Genomic DNA, 21,726 nt, shown 5'->3' with positions numbered 1-21,726 from the left:
AGATCACCCTTGTTGTCTTGGGCTGGGTAGCATCCATCCCTAGGACAGGGTGGATGCGAGCTGCAGCGGGGCACTGAAGTGAAGTTGCAGAATCAGGAATTGCCTTTTGGACATGCTGCAGCACTATTTCAGAGCAGGATCTCTGAGCTTGTGCTGGAGCCACTGCAGTCTGTCTACAACTTGTCTGTGCTGAGGAGCCCAGGACTGGACTTGGCACTCCTCACATGGCCTCACCAGTGCTGAGGGTACAGGAAGGACAAATTCCCCTGAGCTGCTCTTAATGCACTTCTAAATACAGCTGAGGATAGTAATGGTCATTTTTGCAGAAGGCCAGTGCTGCTGGCTCAAACTCAGCTTACTGACCAGAAGGACCTCACAGAAATCTGCAAAGCTTCTTGTCAGCTTCACAAGTCCCCAGCATGTGTCAGTGCATGGAGCTACTCCCCCTTAGCTGCAGGATGGTGCAATTGCTCTTGCAGTGCTTTATCACCTTCCTCCCTGTCCAGCTCTGCATTTTGCCTGTTTAGGTTCCCCTGAAGTGCAGCACAGCTGTCTACTGCACTTTCCACTCCTTACACTTTTATATGCTCTCTAAACTTGCTTGAGTCTGTGCTGTCCCATCCTGCAGGTCTCTAAGGCAGAGGTTCAACAGCTTTGGATTTCTTTTGTAAACAGGTTTTGGTTTTCTGCTCAGAAATCCAGGCTGGCTACTCCTGAGCACCTTCTGATTCTTCATGCCTTTGGAAATGCTCTCCAAGAGGATTTTCTCAACATCTTCCAAAGGATTGCATGAGGCTGTAGTTCATTCATCTTCTTCCTTACATGGTTAGAAGGCAGGGCTGAGAGTAATTTGCAACTTTTCTGACTCGCCTCCACGTTTCAAAGAACACTGAGAGTGGCCTTGCAATGACACTGGCCTTCAACTTCCTCAGCACACTGGGGTCAAACCCATCTGGTTCCACAAATATGTGTACATACAGGGTGTTGAAGCATACCTAGCCTGCTTCTCCCTGTTTTGATCCTCCCTAATCTGGTGTAGAGTAGGTATCTACTTATCTACCTCAACAATATCTGTTTTCCTCTGCTAGCTTTCCCTCTCCTTAGAACCTGGTTATGTTCTTCAGGTTCTCACCATGGCTGCCATGGTTGTGGGAATCAGAAGTCTGCTATGAGCAGCAGCTCTGCAACCGGCGGTTCATGCACAGTTTCTGCTGCGTCCTCTTTGGGCACAGTGGAGAAAACCACTTGGGAGTCCACACTCTTCAGCAGTTCCCCTCTGGCCTGCTAGTTACACTTGATATTTCTCAGGTCACCCCTGGTGGTGTCTTTGGTACACTTGTGAAAAGGCACCACTGCACAGCAGAAAGCCAGATAAACCTTGGTAGCCTCTGCACAGCATTCTCAATGAAAGCCCCACACAAGCAGCAAATCTCCCTAAATGATAAGTCTGATCAGCAGATGTGAGGTTTCTGACCCCTGCAGTGGACAGCAATGTTCCTCTATTTATCACTCGTCATTTCCTTCCAGTTGTTTTAAATGGCTCACATGAACCTTGGAAACCCCCTTTCTGTTGGCCCTGACAAGGCCAGGACTGAGAATACATGGTTAGAGCTATCACACTTAAAATTCTGCACCACTGTGCTACTGGCAATTGCTGCTTCTGTCAGCAAAGTACTCTCTCCACAAGATCTTTGTGGAGAATTAGAGGAAAAAAAATTATGATTTTAATTTTCTCTGTCACAACACAGCAAAGTTCTCTCCAAATCCTTGTTTGTGACAAAATGATGCACAATAATCTGTTTAAGCAAGTTCTTAGAATGAAGGCATACATAAATGAAGATTGTTTCCTCTTCTGATTTTCTCTCCTGTTGTTTTAGCATGTATTATCTTCAGTAGAAATTTGCACATCCAGTAGCTCTGATCCCACCATAAACACCCCTTGAGGATTCTCAGAGGAAGGGGCTTAATAGCAGAAAGAGTTATCTGTGTTTTTTGTCTTTCTCAGTGCTTAGTCATGGTATGGATATGGAGATATGGATAGTATATGTGAGGCGCATAGAAGTGGATAGAGGCATAGAGTGGATAGAGAATTTATTTCCTTTAACAGTAGAGAGGTTGGGCTTTCATCTGCTTTGAATGTTGCCTCATATTCTTCTCTCTGTGTTAGAGTGAGCGACTGGGCTTCTGCTTTGTGTTGGATTTGATGTTTTATATTTTTACCATCTTGATTTATGTGGGTATATTGGATCAGATCTTTCAAGGTCTATGGGAAAATACCATCATTACCTTACCTCAGCTTCAGGTCTTTACATGCCAAAATTGAATCTTTGCACTGACTCCATGTCTCTGCAGGACTTGATGTGAAAAAATTTGAGCAAGGAACAAAAAATTCTGGTGAGTAAACCTGAGGGGTAGTCTGTAGGGTAGAATCACCTAAAAATGAAGGTAAAGTGTTTTGAATCAAACCTTACTTCCTGTCGATAACCTTTAAAGAACACATCAGTTTCTTTGACTTAATCTGGAAGCTTAATTTCTAGGTCAGTTACAGTGTATCTGATTGTGATGCAAAATGTTTAGGTACATTTTTTGACAGAGCCCGGGACTATGGATTCTTCAGTTTTCACATAGATGTTCCTACAGAATTTTTTCATGTGAGTTTACCTGAACCTTTTGCAAAAAGTATGTTTAATATGCCCATTGTGAGTTGTGAGGCAGCTTCTTTTGGAAGATTTAAATGAAATTCTGCTCAAGCACTGTTTTCATGAAGAAGGGAAGATGCTTTGTCCCAGCAGTAGAAGTAGCAGCATTTATGGCCAGGTGCAAAATAAGGAACTGATTTTACTTTCTATTTCTGCTGAAAGTGGTTGAAAACAGATTCAAAGGAGGGACTGTAAGTGTTTTCCTAAGGCTCAGATGCTCTAATTTGAAGTGTGTCACACATTTTTCTGCACCCATAAATTTTGTCTGCTCATAAACCCACAATTGCTTTTGCTGGTGATAGAGTTAAAAGTGCACTCCTTCTCAAGCCAAGTACATTTTTAGTGAAGGGAAGCACACTGAAAAAGTGAGGGGCAGATGAGAATGCATGCCTTTTGTCTGAGAGGAGTGGTGAAAAGGAATATAGTTGCCATATCAAAGAATATTTTGAGTTGAAAGGGACACACAAGAATCTCTGAGTCCAGCTTTTAAGTGTATGGTCCATCTTTTAAGTGTATGACCTTGTTTTAGGGCCACAAAAAAAAAAAAAAAAAGTGGATCATAGCAGTTCATACTCAGGTTCTTAGAGTGCTTTTGTCCCTGACCCTTATGCCTAGGGGGATGTAACAATTCTTTAGGAAGCTTTGAAAGCCTCTGGAAGTGGAAAGAAAAGGCTTGAAAAAGATTTTTTTTTTGCATCATCATAAAGATACAATGAAAATCAGATGCAGTCAGTGCAAGTGTCAATATACGGAAAGAAGAAACCTTAGTTTTAGTTCAAATGATCACTGGAAGGAAACAAATCACTGTGGTTCATGAGAACATGATTCATCTTACAGTGATGAAACAGGTGTCTGAGATCCTTTCATGAAAAGAACATACAAATAAACATCTGGCTCAAAACGTGCGTCTCTCTGCACTGGAAGATAAATGTAGAAGAATTGTTTGTCTATTCATTTGAATTCAATACCAGAAAGGAGCAGGTCAGTATACCAAATATTAAGCCCTATCAGCTACCTAAGGATGACCATGTTGCTATAGAAGATGTTCTTCTCACAGGACCATTTTACCTATAGGCTCCTTTGTATATGTGGAAAGGAGTTTTTTATTTTTTTGTTACTTATTGCAACAGCAAGCATTGGATTACTAATTTTGGGAGTATATGGCTCTTGGAACAGTTCCTTTAGACATCAGAGAAGAAAGGCCACCACCCAGTTCCCCGGTAAAGTTCACAGTGGTTTTTTGCAGTCAATTATTAACCCAATTGAGCACTGAAGAAATGGAAATTAAGCCTCTTGGTCTTTTCTGCCTGTCTTACTGGAGTATGCCCAGGCTCTGGGCAAGTTTTCTGATCCAGTGGGACCACTTAAAGTTCAGAGAGTGCTCAATAAAATTTCCTGATGGTTAAGACAGACTGATCTGTATTACCCCTCTAGAGCTGGACTTGGGAATTACAGTTTTCACTCTCCCACCTCCATGTGAACCACTGCAGAGTCTCACCCTTTTCAGGGGGGCTCTTGTTTCAAAAAGAGGGTATTTTGAGCAACTTCTCTTCAGGGATATTTTGATCAAGAGTAACAGTTGCTGTGGTTCAAATACAGGCCCTGTCATGCAGAGACCATCAGTTTTTTTTCCCAGACTCTCCTTGCCAGACAAGGCAAGAGTCATGGAGGTCTGTGAAGCAAGGCTTGGTAGTGTGAACTTCCTTGAAAGTGTTGTTCCAGAGGAGAGTTTGGTACCCTTTGTTCACAAGATTGACTCTGTACCTGCCATTTGGCTCCAGCTGCAGCTGACCCAGAGTTTCAGCTCTTCCGTGGAGGTACTTTGCTGAATTGGACTGGTTTTCACAGAAAAACCCTTGTGAGAGAACAAAAGTTAGTTTTAGGTGCTTGTGCACCTTCACAAATTTGCTCCCTGATGCTTTGTTCAAGGTGGGGAAAACAACTGATGTCTTTGAGGGCTCATTTTGTTCTGGGAATCTGGGACCTTGAGGTTTTTTTTGGCCTTACTTCCTCTATGCATTGTCTCTATTCTTTCCATGGGTGGTTACTTTTAAAAATTTAGTACGTAGTAGCTGATCTTTGGTTATGTAATTGATGCTTCAGTCCAAAAGCACAAGACCTTGAGTTAAACACTTGTTTAAAATAAATTCCTCCTTCCAGATCAGTGATTTGTACCACTTGTTAAAAAACCCTGGGAGCCTGGGAGTTTGGGAATCAATGAATTGCAGAGAGTTTATGTTTCACTATCAAAATGGTGACAGATCCTTACTTACATCTGTTGCAACTATCAGTGCCTTTAGGTGAAATCGAATGCAAAGCCCCACAATCTGATACTTCATTGATTTTCTACACCTCTCTTTCTTTATGTGCTTGACTTCTTTGTGTATAGACTTCAGGGCTTTTTGTTTTATTCTAAGGTTGTTCAATTAGGGAAGAAAGCCCTCACCTTCAGTGAACATTAACCAGAATTCTGTTCTGCAGAGATTTCTCTGCCCTAAATGTAGCATTACCTCAGTCCAGAAGGGGGAACTATTGTTTCATGTATTTGTAAGTCCAAGCAAATAGTTTAGAGCACATTCCAATGTGAAGATGAAAAGATGAGAATAGTCTTCTCTAGCAATAATAAACAATGAGGTGTGAAAATTGAGATATTTAGAGACTTTAACAAAACAACAAAATATCAGAGCCTACAAACGCCATCTATCTTTGCTTTTAGAATACTCTTACAATGGTGATTTATATAAAAATGTGTAAGTACAATTGAACCCTTCACCATAGGATAGGAGCACCTGAGATCACACTAATTTTCTGACATGTGAAATAAATTATATTAATTGAGTTATTTTGGTAATGTACTTGGGTTTAATTTGATTTTATGTTAAGTGCATTAGCCTTTCTGGAGAACAATAAATGCCCTATTAAAAAATGGATTTCTTCATTTGCAGCTTTCTTCTACAAGCCATTGCCAGAAATCAGAAAGGAGGAGTGTTTTCCTTCCCACAGGAATTTACTTAAGTGAACACTCTGTCACTTCAAACTTAGATGTTGTAAATGCCTCAGTTTCTTTAAGGATCACTTATTGAGAGTAATTTTATAGTTATAGTTTTATTATTCAGTTCTTGTAAGTATGTGCTGAGATAATTTAACAGCCGGTGCCCTTGTAGTTAATGTTTGTCTTTGGAGAAGGGGCTTCTTTCTTACATCTGGTCAGTGATGATCGTATGTTTCAGTTGTTAACAATATTGTTTTTTAGCCTATACGCTCAACATTAAATAAAGCATTTGTATCCCGACATATTGTCCTGTTATTGTGCATAAAATCATGCAAATGAGTGTCAAGTAACAAGCAAAGGCACAACACAAACTCATTGAACTGCTATCAACTTATTTGGATCCAATACCGGGTATGTAATTTAGGACTGAGAAAGCGAGAGAATCATACCTTGACTGTTGTCAGGACAATGTGTGGACATCATGTGTAGGTGTGGTCTCCCTAGAACTAGTACTTAGTACATGGAAGCAAGTCTGCAGAAATGTTAGTACTGATGCTAGCTAGCATCTGTGGTTAGGTTTGAATAGAAAGTGCAGGGCTACCATGAGCTGCCAATTAATGGTTTGTAAACCAAACCACAGCAGTATTCTCACTGCTACTAGTAAACAACAAGGGAATGTATGCAGACCGATAACATCAGGGAGATGACACTGTAGAATGACTTGTGGTTACCAGTAATAGGCTAAATGCATTTCTTAAGTGAATCCACATAAAAGCAGCAGAGTTTCATATGTTGTGTGTCGACACTGCACTTTGCAGTATTGCTAAAGTACTTTTTAGTCTGAATCTGGGGGGAAATGTTTTGCCAGTTACAATGAGTTTGTTCTCACTTTCTGCATTTCCTAAGTGATGGAATCTATTTTGCATGGTTCTGTGTTGAATTTGTCTCCTTCTTCATCATTCCTTGTATCTTCCTACTGATTTTTAAATTTTACTTAGGAATAGTGAGACAGTGGCAAGACAACTGTGGTGGTTTGTGCTTTTTTTGAGCCATCAAAAAAAACCCCATTAAATTTCAGCTCTTGAACCTTAATGATTGAAAACGATATTCCAAATTATAAGAACACAGGTTAATTTGCAGTTAAGGTCACAAGACATTTCAATGACAATTTGGAGTAGCTCAACTTTTGTCAATAAACTAAGTAGATAGGACTCCAGATGATACCTTGGGGCTATATTATAATATTTCTCCACATATTACTTGTATTTTGCTTTTACATCTGTATTTTGCCACCATGTGAAATGCTTTGTAAGTTTTCTGTACAAAAGGGTTTTGCCATACAAGCATACAAATGTATTCAAGCAGATGTGATCTGGAACTCACTGGGGAGAGTAAGTGTGGTTGACTCCAGTGTTTCTTCCTTCTTAGCTGATTTTTGATTCCAGTTATGTATAGAGCAGAGCTGAAAGGACTAAGGGAGTCATCAGAGTCCATGTCTCTGCCTGATGCAGGATTAAGTGCACCCACACCATTCTGGCAGGTGTTTGTCTGACCTGTTAAAAACCTCCATTGATGAAGATGTGTGTCATCTTCAGGTAATCTGTGCCAATTCTTTTCCATCTTTACCCTCAACAGGATTTACACTTATGTCTTTTCTGGATTTTCCTTTCTGTACATTAAGGTTGTTACTTTTTGTCCTATTTTGTAGAACTGTAGAGTACACTATTCCTTTTTATTCAACAATAGCAGTTTGCCTTGCTGGAGATTAAGTCCCTCAGCGAAATTACCCTCAGTTCATTCTCTTCTGATTCATCTCACTGATCCTCTGGGTTATTTTAAATGGTTCTATTCAAATCTTGTGATGCAGCACCGTACACAGGCTCCCAGGGTGCATTCAAAGGCTATCTTGGCTGTAGCCATGTTTCTGAATGTCTGTATGATTCTTTTTTACCTATAGAAATGAATGGAATCATGCTCAATATATTCACTATAAGCCTGGCCTCCCTTTCTGTAGAGCTGCTATGTTCTTTTTGCCTCCTATTTTTCAGATTATGTTTTCTGTTTGTGTGTAGTATTTCATGCATCTTCATAGAAGTATTTTATGAACACCTTGAATTAAAAATGTGCCTGAGGAGGAATGTGAGATCAAACTTCAAAATTGTGCCATTAAGAGCTAGCAGGAGATTTTTTTTTTCCCCTGGAAGTTATAGTGCTATGTTAAATTGCAACAACTGGAAATTCAGCTGTCTTAATTACTGGAAATCAATGAACAGTTGCCCAGCTATTTTTGCTCAACCATTCATGAAGCTGGGTGAGTGCCTACCTGGCTCCAACTTTAATTTTCTCCTCTTATGCTGCTTATAAAATGACTAGATGCCTTGACATATTGTTCCCTGGAAAAGAGTATGAGAATGATCTAAGTACAGAGTACCAGAGGATGCGTTCTCTTTCTCATAATGAGGCCTCTTGAATTTTCAGTATTGGCAGAAAGTCTTCTATTTCCCTGCTACACATGGGTTTCCTGAAATACACAATGTTGCATATAACAGAAAAATATTAAGTGCATGCTACAAATATTAAAAAATGTTGGAGAAAAATTATTAAGTGCTGACAGAAATTGAAGGTAGGAAGGAGCAGAATGGAATTAAGTCTTCCCTTTCCGTTCTAAAATACTGACACCTGAAGGACAGTATCACAGAAATGCTGTGTCACTTTGGCCTGTGACATTCTTGGATTACGAAAGAGTGCTTATTGGATAAAATTTAGCACTGTGAGTCACAGTGTCTCTTGTAAAAATACCTGGGTGAGGTTTTTCTGGGTTGGTTAATGTGGAAGTTTAGAAAAAAAATTAGAAGTCCCTTCAGCCTTAAAATCATTGAGTGAGGAAAAGATCAGTGAGAATACTGTTAACAATTCCAAGAACAAGTAATGTGGAAGGGAATCTAAAAAGGAACATAGAAGATGAGGGAAATTCAGTACTAATAGGCAGTATGACTTCTGAAGAGGGGAGAATGAATAACAAAGCAGAGGTTCAACTCCGTCTGCTAGAGTCTGATGGAAGATTGGACTCTTAAAGTGTCCATAACTCACATGTAAACATAAGTATATAGACCAAGCATGTATGCACACACAGGCATACTTTAGTATTTGGAGTGTTTGTTTTGCTATGAATAATGTTGAAGGTTTATTTGGGAGAACTTGAAAATGAAATAGTGTTCACCCATGAGAGAAAGACACTACTATGACTAACAGTGTGAAGTGTAAATAATGGTTGGCTATTCTCTGTGCAGTTGTGGCTTTCTTAAAGATTAAATTAAGAAGCATCTCCTAAAAAAATAACCACTATGCCATAATTTCTTCAGAGAATTGATAGATCTTAGATTTGGGACAGAGAAATCAGGTGATGTGTACTCCATCACAAAGAGAGCTTATATGCTTTCTGGGAAGAGTGTATGAATCATTTCACTTGTGTACTTCCTGCTAATAGGCAGAACCATCCTTTCTATTGGCAGAGAACAGAATGTTTCAACAGAGCTGTCAGATGAAAGCACAAATATATCTTCCTAAAATGAGGAAAACAGTTTTCATAGAGCTTAATTTTACTTCTGACCTTTAAAATGGGGACATGGGGAAAAAGAAGGGAAGGTGACGATTTTGGTGGCAACACTCCTCTATTAAACAGGTTCAGTGTTCTGGGTCAAAAGGGGCATCCATCAATATCCAAAATACTCAGTGGAGCAGCTGTGGTGGTCCAGTGTAGGCAGGTTACAAACCATTGCTATGTATTAGCCATCTGGGAACAACTGGAAACGCCTGCCATCATCTGCCAGGGGCAGCAATTTGTAGAAGCTATGGTGCATTATGATGGATTAGCTCTGCAGCTGAAGGTGTCACAACCCATTTCTCTGCATCTTCTTTGGGACAACATTGCAAAGCAAAGGCTTTTATTGTTGCAGTTTCAGGGTAAGGAATCTAATTTGTAATGATGCTGTAGGGCAGAAGGGAAGAGAGGCTTAAGTAGTCACCGTGCTTGTGAACAAAGCATGCACTTCAGTTCAGCACTTGGCTACCTTCATGATTACCTATTTCAGGGAATTCCTTATTCAGGAATTATTTACATAATTTCATGGACATTGGAGAGGAGCCATTAACACCAGTCTGGGGCTTGTTTGCCAGGATGCTTCTTCAAGCATTGGTGATCTGCCCTCTCACTCCTATCCCTCCATCTCCAACTAGCTATGCTCTGGCTGACATTTGCCACTCCCATCAGCCTTGGCTGTTGGGAAGGATGAAAGTTTGACAAGAAAGTCTCACAAATATGTATGCTTGACAGAAAGATTTTTGAATGTAGAAGTTGAGGAAGGAATAGAGATGGAAGTAAATTTTGATATAGAAGAAAAGAATTGCTGAGCCAGTCTCACTGGATAACCAAGGAGGCAAAGGGTATGTTAGTTAGAAGGGGGTTTTTATGACTTAGAGCAAAGGATAAACCCACCTCAAACAAGAAGATGCTTTTACCAAGCAGAAAGATAGCACAGGCAAACAAGTCAGCAAATGTTGCAAGTAGAAAAAAGGTCTCAGAATTTTCCACTGCAAGAAAACTGAAAAACAACTTCTAGCTTAAACTGTAATGTACTAACTTTTAGTGATTGGAGAATAGTAACATGAATATGGTAATTATAGTAGTTGTGATAGGCTATAGATAAAAGTTAAGGTATAGATTGGTTCGATTGTATTAAGATGCTCAGTAGAGTAAAGTATATAATGCATTTGTAACCTAAACTCAGGGTCTCCAGGCCTGCCTGCAGATGCAGCTGACAGCTGTAGGCACAGGCTCTGTCTGCTGTAACACCTTGGATGTAATAAACTGCATTTGGAAGAGCCACCTGGAGTCCCGCATCTCTCATTCAGGCTCTTACACTTGGCCTACTCTGATAGTCCTTGGCAGCCCAGCTCCTTGCAGTTCCTGCCTCAGGGAAGGCACTGAGTCTGTGGTACAGGGGTCTGTGGTACTGAGGTCTATGTGACACTGGCTTGGACACTTGTGGGGAATATGAGGCCTCCATTGTCTTCACCCTTGTCATGAGAACCTTTCTGAACAATCTCTCTGTCCCTCTTAGATGCAGCTGATGAGGTAGTTCATCTCATCTCATCTCATCTCATCTCATCTCATCTCATCTCATCTCATCTCATCTCATCTCATCTCATCTCATCTCATCTCGTTTCCCTGTATCCTAATTCTGCTCCAGTACAGCAGGTTGTGCAATGGGTAAGTAATCTATACAAATATAGGCATACAATGTTATACAAATATAGGCATTTACTGTTGTGATACTCCCATGCACATGCACTAACACACACCTGCTGATGTGTATGTAGGTACTTTATGTAGGTAGTAGACTTCTTTCAGTGTGCAGCTGATCATATTGACATTGTTCCTGAAGCAGGCACCAACAGGAAGTTTTGTATTTTTGTTTGTTTATTTGCTTGTTTGTATTTTTTTGTTTTGTTTTGTTTTGTTCTTTCAAAAAAGCCTGGAAGCTATGCATTTTCATTTTTAATTTTTAACTTTTCTTTAAAGCAGAATGGCATCTGGTTGTGTGAATCCCAAATACCCTTTACTTCTGGCCACTGTCCAGGCCTGTTTCCTTGGAGATTAAAAGGAAAATAAAATACCATATTTGTTGGGCTAACTACTTAGCCTGTTGTTGGCTGTTGGCTGATCTCCCATCTCAAGAAAATAACTGCAGCTGACCCTTTGATTGAAGATCTTTCAGGAAGGTTTAATTATGTTTAAGGAGGAACAAAAGGGTCTAAAACATCAAGCAGGAGGTTCCTGCACGTCTGTCCTTCTTTTGGCCAGGTAAGTGAGGGTTTTGTACAGAAATGCAGGACATTTTTGAGGGAAAGGTGAATACTTTCTTAATCTCAGAAATTCCTCCATCTTCTGTTAGGTTTTGGTTTTGTCCCAACAAGCAGAGAAAACGTGATTTCTACTTTCTGGGATCAGATAACTCTATAACTCCTTTAACTGGAATTTGAATCCTGAACCTGAGCAGCAGTTAGTGTGCATGACCTTGCACTGGAGCAAGACAAAGTCTTGGCTGAACTAAGTCATAGCACCTCTACTCTCTCATGTTGATATTAGCATCAGTAACAGCACATCTTCAGCCCTCACTGATTTCCTCTGTAGCGATGGATATCTAGTACTTTGCAAGAATGATAGCAGTAGCAACAAGAGAAGGGTCATTTTGATGGGGACAGGGCTGATGTGAGGACTCTCTGTCCAGATGATTCTGTAACATTCCATATGACATTCTTTCGTCTGTAAGACACAATAAACGGTCTCAAACTGCAGGCTCCTTGTGATAAGATGATAGATGTTATGTGGACTTTTTCTTTGAAATGTGAAGCGTAATCTACTCTTGCAACATATATTTATCCATTCCTATTCACTAACCTTACAGTACTCTTCCACAAGCCCATTAAGAGACTGACCATCAAAAGAAAAATAGAAAATGCGGTATAGATACCAACCAAAACATTTATTTGTTACTCCTTACTGCTTCACACATAAGTGATGTTGGAACGTTGGGATGGGTGGTAAAGTGGGATATATAAGATATATATCTTATAAGTCATATTATTCAGGGACTGGGAGACGACTATTGTGCTGGTAACATGAAGGGCTGAGTTACAGAGCAAGTGCAAGTACACAGGATGTAGGAGAAGACATGCAGTGAAAAGAGGCAGATCTGGCTATAATCTGCCTTACTGCATGCTGCCCTATGGAAATATGCTGTTTGTGTAAGCCAGCGGCAAGTAGCCACGTAGTGCAGTGATGGGGAAAGGCAACTCTTTTGTGGCTTTTTCTTCATGCTAAAAGGGTTTGTGCCTGTAGCCAGACTGTTTGACAAACTTCTGGTGTTCCCTCTACCACAATGGTTCTGTATCGTGAGGAAAAGTGTGATTTAAAGAAGCACATCAACTAGATTTAAATTTCAGTGAAAGTGCATGTACGGAACACTGAAAGGAATGTTAGCTCTCCTTGTTTTAAGCCCAGAAACTTTTTGTTGCTAACCTTTTGGTGAGAAATGAGAGAAGAAAACACATCATTGTGTGTTATATATAGGTTGTAATTACTTTTCTGTCTTGTATACACAATAGCCACTGTTCTCAGAGAAAACAATTGGACATTTTTATGGAGAGCTCCTAATGGACCAGCACAGCAAAATTCTTTCTGAAGTTCCATAAGGAAAATGTAGAAGAGGTTACCTATTGGGGTATTATTAACTTAAGTCTTGCCACACAAGATAATGGTGGATTGCATATTAACTCTCGAAAAGGTGCCTCATATGTCAAAGCTATCAATGCAATCTTAGAAACTGCAAATGTAACACAGATAAAATAATGAAGAAAAGGGAAGGAGTAATCTTAAGTGTGAAAAGGAAAAAATATGCTAAGACTGTTCCTTCGGAAAGCACAGAATTCCTAACAGGTCTACAGACAAAGTGTCAAGGGATGAGGCAGAAGAGGGTACAGTCGGCTTCTATTTCTGCTGTGAAGGAGCCAGGGATTGAATACCAACATTTGCACTGCAACCAGGGCAGAAGTGAGTGGCCTCAGGGAGGGGCTCTGAGCATTCTTTCCTTGGCATCTGTAGAATGGACAGCACCTAAACAAGCTTGGGCTTATTCAGGAGTGGTATTGGTGCTGGTGCTTTTCAAACTGCCATGGAGATGACGACACCATAGACTTGAAGAGGAAAACCCAAGCTGTGTGCCAGAGCAGAAAATAGTGCTTGTGACTGCCAACAGGTGGATGAGGTATACATGGTAACTGTCAGGCTCAGAACATTTAAAAAGGCACAGGGGCATTTAATATATCAGTGCCTGGAAAGTTAGCTAAACATTTCTTAGAAAAATGTTAATCTTCCACCTGTGGGGAGAGACCTCAAAAGCCTCTCCTGCACATTTTATTCTGGAGAATTGGCAGAGTGTTTGCTGGGGATAAATGACAGTGAATAAACAGGTTGGATCATGCCATATCACTGCTCTCTACTCTGCTGTCCCAATAGATGTGTGCTTTTGGGCCAGCATCTGGTATGGGGTTTCATCTTGTTTAGCTGGAGGCACTTGGTGTGCATATATTTGGCTCCAGACCAGACACACCAACTATGCAGTTAGTGGAGGAGCAGTCTGCTACTAAGGAAGGAGGATTTTGTCTTGGGTAGGAAAAGTTGGTTTTTCAAAATAGTGAAATCTGTGCATGGTGTGAGGACCCTGAACGTGGTGTCACAGTGATCCTAAGGGGTTCATCAAAGGCATCACTTAGAGAGATCATTCTCAGCCTTAATCTGTCTGGAGTCTTAAAACTGGAGAAGTTTTCTTTCTGTTTCTCAAAGGAGGTTATTGAGGACAAAGACACTGTTGATGCTCAACTGTCAGAGTAAGGCACTGTATGTACTTCAGGTTTGCAAAACCCCGTGAAAGACATGTGCAGCACTAATTGGCTTTTGTTATTTTCTTAGAGCACCTTCTGGGGCATTCATTCCTGTGGCCTCATTTCAGCTGCGTGGCAGGTAGTCATCATTAGTGCTTCTTTGCCTGCTACAGAAGTTTTTTTCTCAGCATTATGAAAAGGTCTAATTTATTGTTGTAGGGATGCATGCCTTTGGAGAAGCTCTGGCAATTCTTGGAAGAGCTATGTAAGATATAGTAACCCTTGGCTATCAGCAGCAGTTGCAGAGATAGGAGAATAGCGAGTGCATTTTCCACCTGCTTGTGCAGGGTCAGGGACAGGTAGACTAGAGCAAATTGAAACAAAGTGACAATGATCCCAGCCTGAACACAGCAGATCTCATATACAGGTAGATCAGGGTTTTGGGTTTCTGGGTTGTATTTGCTATTGAGTCCTTTTCATATCCTTCTGAAGATCAAAAAAAGGTAGCTACATTTTTCTTTTCCTTTCTCTGCAAAGTATGGCTCCATACATCTTCCTGCTTCCAGCTAAAAAGTTTGATTCTGCTTGGATGAGGACATAAACGTAGTCTGAAGCAGGGCAGGAAGGAGTGACTTTGAGATATGCCTGAGCAGGGATAACTGTTACCCTCATGTTTCATCTCCAGAAACAGAGGCATTTTCCAGCTTTGGAGTACTGTGATACAGGGGAGCATATCTCTCTTAAAACCCCCCAAACTGATGAGTAATGAAGGCTAGCTACCACTATTGTTATAATTTGATTATTTTTGGTATCAGAAAATCAAGCCTTCTGTTGATCAGTTTCCTCTTTTTCTGTCTTACATATAACCACAGCAAAGACAAAATACATCACATTCTGTATTTGTGGATAATGGCTGCATCTGAAAGCAGCTGTGGGAGATCATAACAACAGAGTTAAGGGACCTGAGATCTGCTACAGGGCTTCTAGGATTATGCAACAAAATATTACTCTGTAGTTGGAATTATATCACTAAATGATTTCAGTTTTGTTTCTGAAGCTATTATTTATAAACGGAAGTAATTAATATGTACTTACTGTGCTTACCTGAACAAAATGTAGGATCATAGAATCATTAAGGATGCAAAACTTCCAAGACAGTCAAGTCTCTCTTTTCAGCAAAAATCACCATTTCAAAAAAACCCATAGCACTAAGTGCCATACCCAGTCCTTTCTTGAACGTTTTAAGGGATGGTAACTCCACTGCCTCTCTGGGCAGCCTTTTCCAATGCTTGACAACTCTTTCTGTGAAAAAATTCAGGCATAACCTGAACCTTTTCTAGTATGGCTTGGTGTGGTGTCCTTCTGTCCTATCACTGGCTATCTAGGAGAAGAGACCAACTTTCACCTGGCTACAGCTTCCTCTCTGGTAGCTGCAGAGAGAAAAAAGGTCTTCCATGAGCCTCCTCTATCTAGTCCATGCGGAACAAATCCCACTGTCTCAGCTTCTTCTGTTAGCTTTTACTCTCTGGACCCTTCTCCAGCTCCGCTGCCCATCTCTGAATATGCTCCAGCATCTCCAGGTCTTTCCTGAATTGAAGGCCCCAGAACTGGACACAGAACTTGAGAACTTGCCAGTGCTGAGTGCAGGCAGACAAGCAGTGCCCTGGTCTTGGCCACACTATTGCTGATACAGGTCAGGATGCCGCTGGACTTCTTGCCACAATCCTGGCTTCTGTACAGGCACTGTTGACCAGCGCTTACAAGTCCTCTTTTCCAGAGCAGCTTTCCAGGCACTCTGCCCTGTCTGTAGCACTGCACAGGGTTGTTGTGAGCCAAGGGCAGGACCTGACACTTGGCCTTATTGAACCTCACACCTTGGGCCTTGGCCCATTGATCCAGCCTGTCCAGATCCCTCTGCAGAGCCTTCCTGCCCTCCAGCAGGTCAACACTCCCACACAGTTTGCTGTCATCCGTGAATTATGCTGAGAGTACAGTTGATCTCATACAGATCATCAGTAAAGATTTTAAACAGGATTGGGCCAAATACTGATTCCTGAGGGACACCACTGGTGACCAGCCCCCAGCTGGATGTGACACCATTCACCTCCACTCTGTGACTGTGCAGCCAGTTTCTAACCCAGCAAAGAGTGCTCCTGTCCAAGCCGTGGGCTGCCAGCTTTTCCAGGAGCGTGCTGTGGGAGATGGTGTCAAAGGCTTTGCTGAACTCCAGGTAGACAACATCCACAGCCCTTCCCTCATCCTCTAGGCAGGTCACCTGGTCATGAAAGGAGATCAGGTTGGTCAGGCAGGACCTACCTTTCCTAATCCCATGCTGGCTGGGTTTGATCCTCTGGTTTCCTGTATTTGTTCTGCAACACACTTTCAGCGACAAGCATATGCAGAAAGTAATTTTATAAGACTTTTACTGTAAAAAAAATATTCTCTTCAAATAAACTGGAAAGACTTCAATATTTCAGCCATGACAATGAGTTTATCAGTGCATCATTGTGTCACTTGATAATACCATAAAACTGTAAAAGGGTACACATAGACCCCACAAGCTAGTATGTGAGTGGGCAGAGACACAGATAATTTCCTTTACTGCAATGGCTACAAACATGGGCATGCTGAGTAAGACCAAAGATCTAGGGCAGGATTCCTTTTTCAGTCATAATCAAAACCAGGTGTGTAGAGGAAATTAGGACCATGTGTAATTTTCCCCAGGGTCCAATTATTTTCAGCTTGGAAACTCCCTTGTTTAGAACTGGGATCAGCGTATTCTTCTGGCTTGCTAAATATTCCACAAGGGGACACAGGAGACTAGTGGATGAGAAGCTAGTGGAAAAGCCTTAAGCCTGTCCTATTGTGAAAACAATACTTTAAGAAATCATTGAAACAGATACCACAATGATGAGGAGTTTAGAAAACCTAGTCATGTATATAATTCTGTAATTAACATGTTTTGCAATGAAAGGTGTGATTACTGGGTAAAATAGAATACAGTTTGCAATGGCTAAAATGGCCAAGGACGTCATCTCTGAGCATCTTTCTCTGTAACTCAATGACTGTCAAAAAGGCTTATGTCTACTTTCTTAGCTACGAGCCACTCCCTGTACTTCTAATCATAAACTGTTTACTCCAAGAACCCCTCCAGCAAGTTCAAATAAACAAAGCAACTGGTAAAGTGGTAGCTGTATGTGAGTGCCTGGGGAGAGGGATGTTATAAATGCTGACAATAGATGGGCTCAATATATTGTTTGAGAAAGTTGTAGCTGGCTGCCTCATTCATCATAGTGACAGCAATACTGACAGCTCTCTGCAGTGCTTCATCTGTGAAATGATGGATCAGCAATGAGGGCTGGCTGGCAGGAGGCACTTGAAACATCCAGGGCTTTCAAAGTCTACTTTCTCTGCAATGCTTTATTCGTGCTGCATAATGGACAAGCACAAGCAGTGTGCTGAATTATAGGTTTGAGCCTTGAGGTCCAGTCCAGGGATAATTTTCCTAAATCTGCACAATTCTTTCCTTTTCAGATGCACACAATAGCAAAGCCTGTGGCAGAAGTGGGGAAGGTGAGACCTCTTCAGGGCCTGGCCACTCAGAGCTGTTTGAAGCCAGTGCAGAGATGCAGAGCAGTTACTTAGGACAGCAGGAGAGGCCAGACTTATCTGTGATTTATAAGTGGAATAGAATTGGCCTGGATGTAGATGCTGATGACCAGAGATTATTTAAAGCTATAAATCAGTCTATCAGCTGTATGCAGAGAGGCAAATTAATGATGACATAAATCTAATGGCTGGTGTAGCTCAAGGATAGGTGAAGTTACAGTGCCATGACAACAGCAGCAGTATTCAGAGAGGATGTGAAACAGAGCTTAAAATCTGGCAAAGATAGGTTGAATAAAAGTAGTGTGTGCAGGACATGAGTGAAATGCTCCCTGACAGCACCATGATACTTGGCTTTTTCTTCTTTATTGCTGTGAAGCTGATAGGAGACTTGTTAAGGAAGAGCAGCAGCAGCATCTAAAGCTGTATTTTAGTTAAGGGTCACTGTCAGTGCTTTCATTATAAAACTTGTTCCTCCAGATAATATAGCACTGCAATAGAAACATTCACTCTGGCCTGAAAGGTGCTGTATGACAGTTTGGTCCAGGAGCACAAACAGAGGAGTGAAACAGTCCAGCTGGAAGTCTGCTGAAGTGAAGGGCAAGGCTTTTGTTTGCTTTCTGATAAGGCTCCTTGTAAGCTGAGTGGCTGTGACATGAATTTGCAATGCTGAATATCCAGTGTCAACAGAGCACAAGCAGTGAAAGCACATGTTTCCCTACAGGGACTATTGTCTGGGCACACTAGTTTTATAAGATGCACACTAAGTGAGCATATTGTCACAACATGACACAGATCTTGGTCAGTTAATAATTTCCCCTTCCCTTAAAACACATACCTATGATATGAGCAGGGCCCGGTCAGCGCAGCTTGCAGAGATGGCATAGGTCAGACCATTGTTTGGATCCATACACTGGGAAAGGGGTCAAAATATCCAAATTAGGTCTGAAGTATTTCTTTGCCCTGAAGTCAGTCTAAAGAGAAAGGCAATTTCAAAGGTGAGCTGTGATATGGAAGTGTATGGTTCCAAATTTATTATCTCAGTCCAGTGGCTGAAGTGAAGTAGGGTTACAGAGGAATTGCTAATAAGGCTCTAAACAGGCATTGTCCTGCTGAAGGCCTTCCTATGACCTGGTCCACCACGCTTTCTTACAAGGGAGTCCAGCTGGGACAGGTCCATGTACTCTGTGGAGGAAGATTTTTTCAAGTTTTTTGAGGGTTGAGTGGCTTGAGTTGTGCTTCATTCAGCATGTGATTGGCAAAAGAGGTATTTACAACTTTATGAGTGTGAAAGATCCTCCAGCTGAAAGGGAGATGTCCTGTATAAGACATGGAAAATGGGAATTCTTCAGCCAGTTAAGTCTTCCTCATGAAGTACAATCAGGGCAGTAAAAGAACTGTTTTTCAACCTCCTTCAGTTTTCAGACCCCTAAAGATGAAGATGCAGGCAATGGTATACTGAATTTAAGACAACAACTATAGGCTTGTTTCTCTTAATTACCTTTTTTTTTTTTTTTTCAGGTGTGCTTAGTTTGCAGGCCTTATAGAGTGTGCAGACCACACCAAGAAAATAATCTCCTTGAAATGGGTATTCTAAAATGAATTTTTCTCATGTGGTCATAATTTCTGATTTACTTTGAAGTAAATGTCAGAATTTAAACTGGACATGACCCAGCAAGGTGTACTCACAACCCAGAATGCCAGCCACATCCTGGGCTGCAACAAAAAAAGGATGGCCAGGAGGTCAAGGGGGGATTCTCCCCATCTATTCTGCTCTTGTGAGATCCTCAGTCCTGAAGTACTGTGTCCAGCTCTGGGGCCCTCAGCTTAAGAAAGATGTAGATCCTTTCTTGTGCTTCCCAAGGAGGGAGCCAAAAACTATGAAAAGAATGGAACACCTCTTTTGTGTGGACAGGCTGAGAGAGTTGGGCTTGCTCAGCCTGGAAAAGAGGTCTCTCTTCACTCTCTCTGGAGAGAGTTTATTATGGCCTTTCAGTAAATTTAAAGCAGGCGTATAGCAAAGATAGAGACATACTTTTTAGCAGGGCCTGTGGTCATAGGACAAGGGGTAATGGTTCTAAACTAAAAGAGGATGGATCCAAACTAGATTTAAGGAAGAAATTTTTTATGATGAGGGTGGTGAAACATTGGTAACCTGTTCAATGGTCAATGATGTATCCTTGGAAGTGTTCAAGGCCAAGTGGGATGGAGCTCTGAACACCCTGATGTATTTGAAAATGCCCCTCCTTATTGCAGGGATTTTGAATTAGATGACCTTTAAAGGTCCCTTCCAACTCAAACCATTCTGTGATTCTGTGATCAGCTCTCTCCCAAATAACTGAAGCATGCAAAGAGTTATCTGGCTGTGAAGATCTGCATCATCTTTTGGCTGGAGTTTAGTTTTGCTATTTTTTGAGAGCAGGAATTTAGATGTGAGTGGTCCTGAGCAGTGTGGTGTGTACTCTGTCCTGGAGCTTGTACAGAAGAGCTGTTCCATGACCTCTTGTGTGGTTTGTAGTGCTCAGCTAGAGACCTCAGCCAGAATTTTGCTTCTGGAGAAGGGTTCCTCTCTTCATGGTCTGATTTTAAGTCAGTACTTCATCTGAAGTAAGTCAAGCTAATCAGGTTTTTGAAAAAAAAAAAACCTATAGAGGCTGGCTTTACTCATTGAAACTCTGTAAGTTAAACTGACATGTAGCTTAAATTGTGATCTGCCTGTCAGAAGAAGTCAGCAGTGCCCAAGAGCAGGGCATGTTTGTAATGTGGGACATGTGAAGCTTTTTCATGCTTTAACATGTGTGAAGACTAGTTCTGTTTGTGGTTTTATAATTTCTTTCTACAACAGTGAGTTTGGGAGAAGGGATATATTTTCATTAATCTGTATTTTTTGGTGTTTTTTAAAATATTTGATTTATGAGATTTAAAGAAGAAAACAGTTCACCGTGAGACATAATTTAGGATAGTCAAGTTTCCAGCTTGAAAAATTTGTGAAACTACTTATTTGATTTACAATCGCATTTTCAACTTTATGTGCTGGTATTTCCAGAGCTACTGATAATTTCTGTATTCTAAAACAGCTGATACATTTTGTGGCACTGGATTTGTATATTTCTGCTACCTCTTCATTTTTATAAAAGAATAATTAATGCTATTTTGATCTTACATTTTAATTTCTAGAGGACATGCATTTACCTAGACGTCATTTAAGTACGGGGTTTGCTTACTGATTCATCATTCTAACAGGAATGGGAAAGAACAGTTGCAAAATTAATCCAGTTTATAATTTGTCCAATATGGTCACCCACCAACCTGGTGAAGCCCTGTGACATTTTCTTAAATGTGTTTTTTGTTTTAAGTATGTTCAGGATTGCTCCAATGCATACAACTGCTGGGAGGGGGACAGACTGTCCCACTGGGAAATCTTAATACCATGCTTTACATTCCAGATACACTGCTACCATTATTCTGTGCTGGCCTTATGCAGATCTACTTGCTGGGATCACAGTCCTATTGTCAACTCAAGAGATATATGATAAGAAGCTGACTGAAGAGAGGGACCTGACACAGGGCTGTGGACCTGCACACCTTCCACTTATCACTCTGGAGCTGAAATATGTCTTTTTCATCTCTACATGAAACTTGTGAACCAATGAAAGACAAAGTACTCTATCTTTAAAAAGTACCAGTCTGTCACTACCTAAGAACTAGTGTATTTTTATATTTGGTTCCAATAAAATCGAAAGATCATTTAAAACATTCAGACATTATTTAAAAAATAGCTTTTTTGCTTTTTTCTCCTTTAAACTAAGATCTTAGGGTGTATGAAGATTTGCAGTGCAATTAATAGAGACTTGGGCAATATTATCTATTGTACAGTTATTTTTACTGTACTAAATGGCCTTATAGCTGTTCAGTTATTTTTTTTTTCTACTATGTCCTTATGACACAGTAAACAGCAGAGCATACATCAAAAATGTGCTTATCTTT

This window comes from Pyrgilauda ruficollis, unplaced genomic scaffold, assembly GCF_017590135.1.
Source record: "Pyrgilauda ruficollis isolate IOZ18807 unplaced genomic scaffold, ASM1759013v1 scaffold76, whole genome shotgun sequence".
Lineage (NCBI taxonomy): Eukaryota > Metazoa > Chordata > Aves > Passeriformes > Passeridae > Pyrgilauda > Pyrgilauda ruficollis.
The sequence above is the reverse complement of the archived record's forward strand: the minus strand, read 5'-3'. Positions refer to the sequence as shown.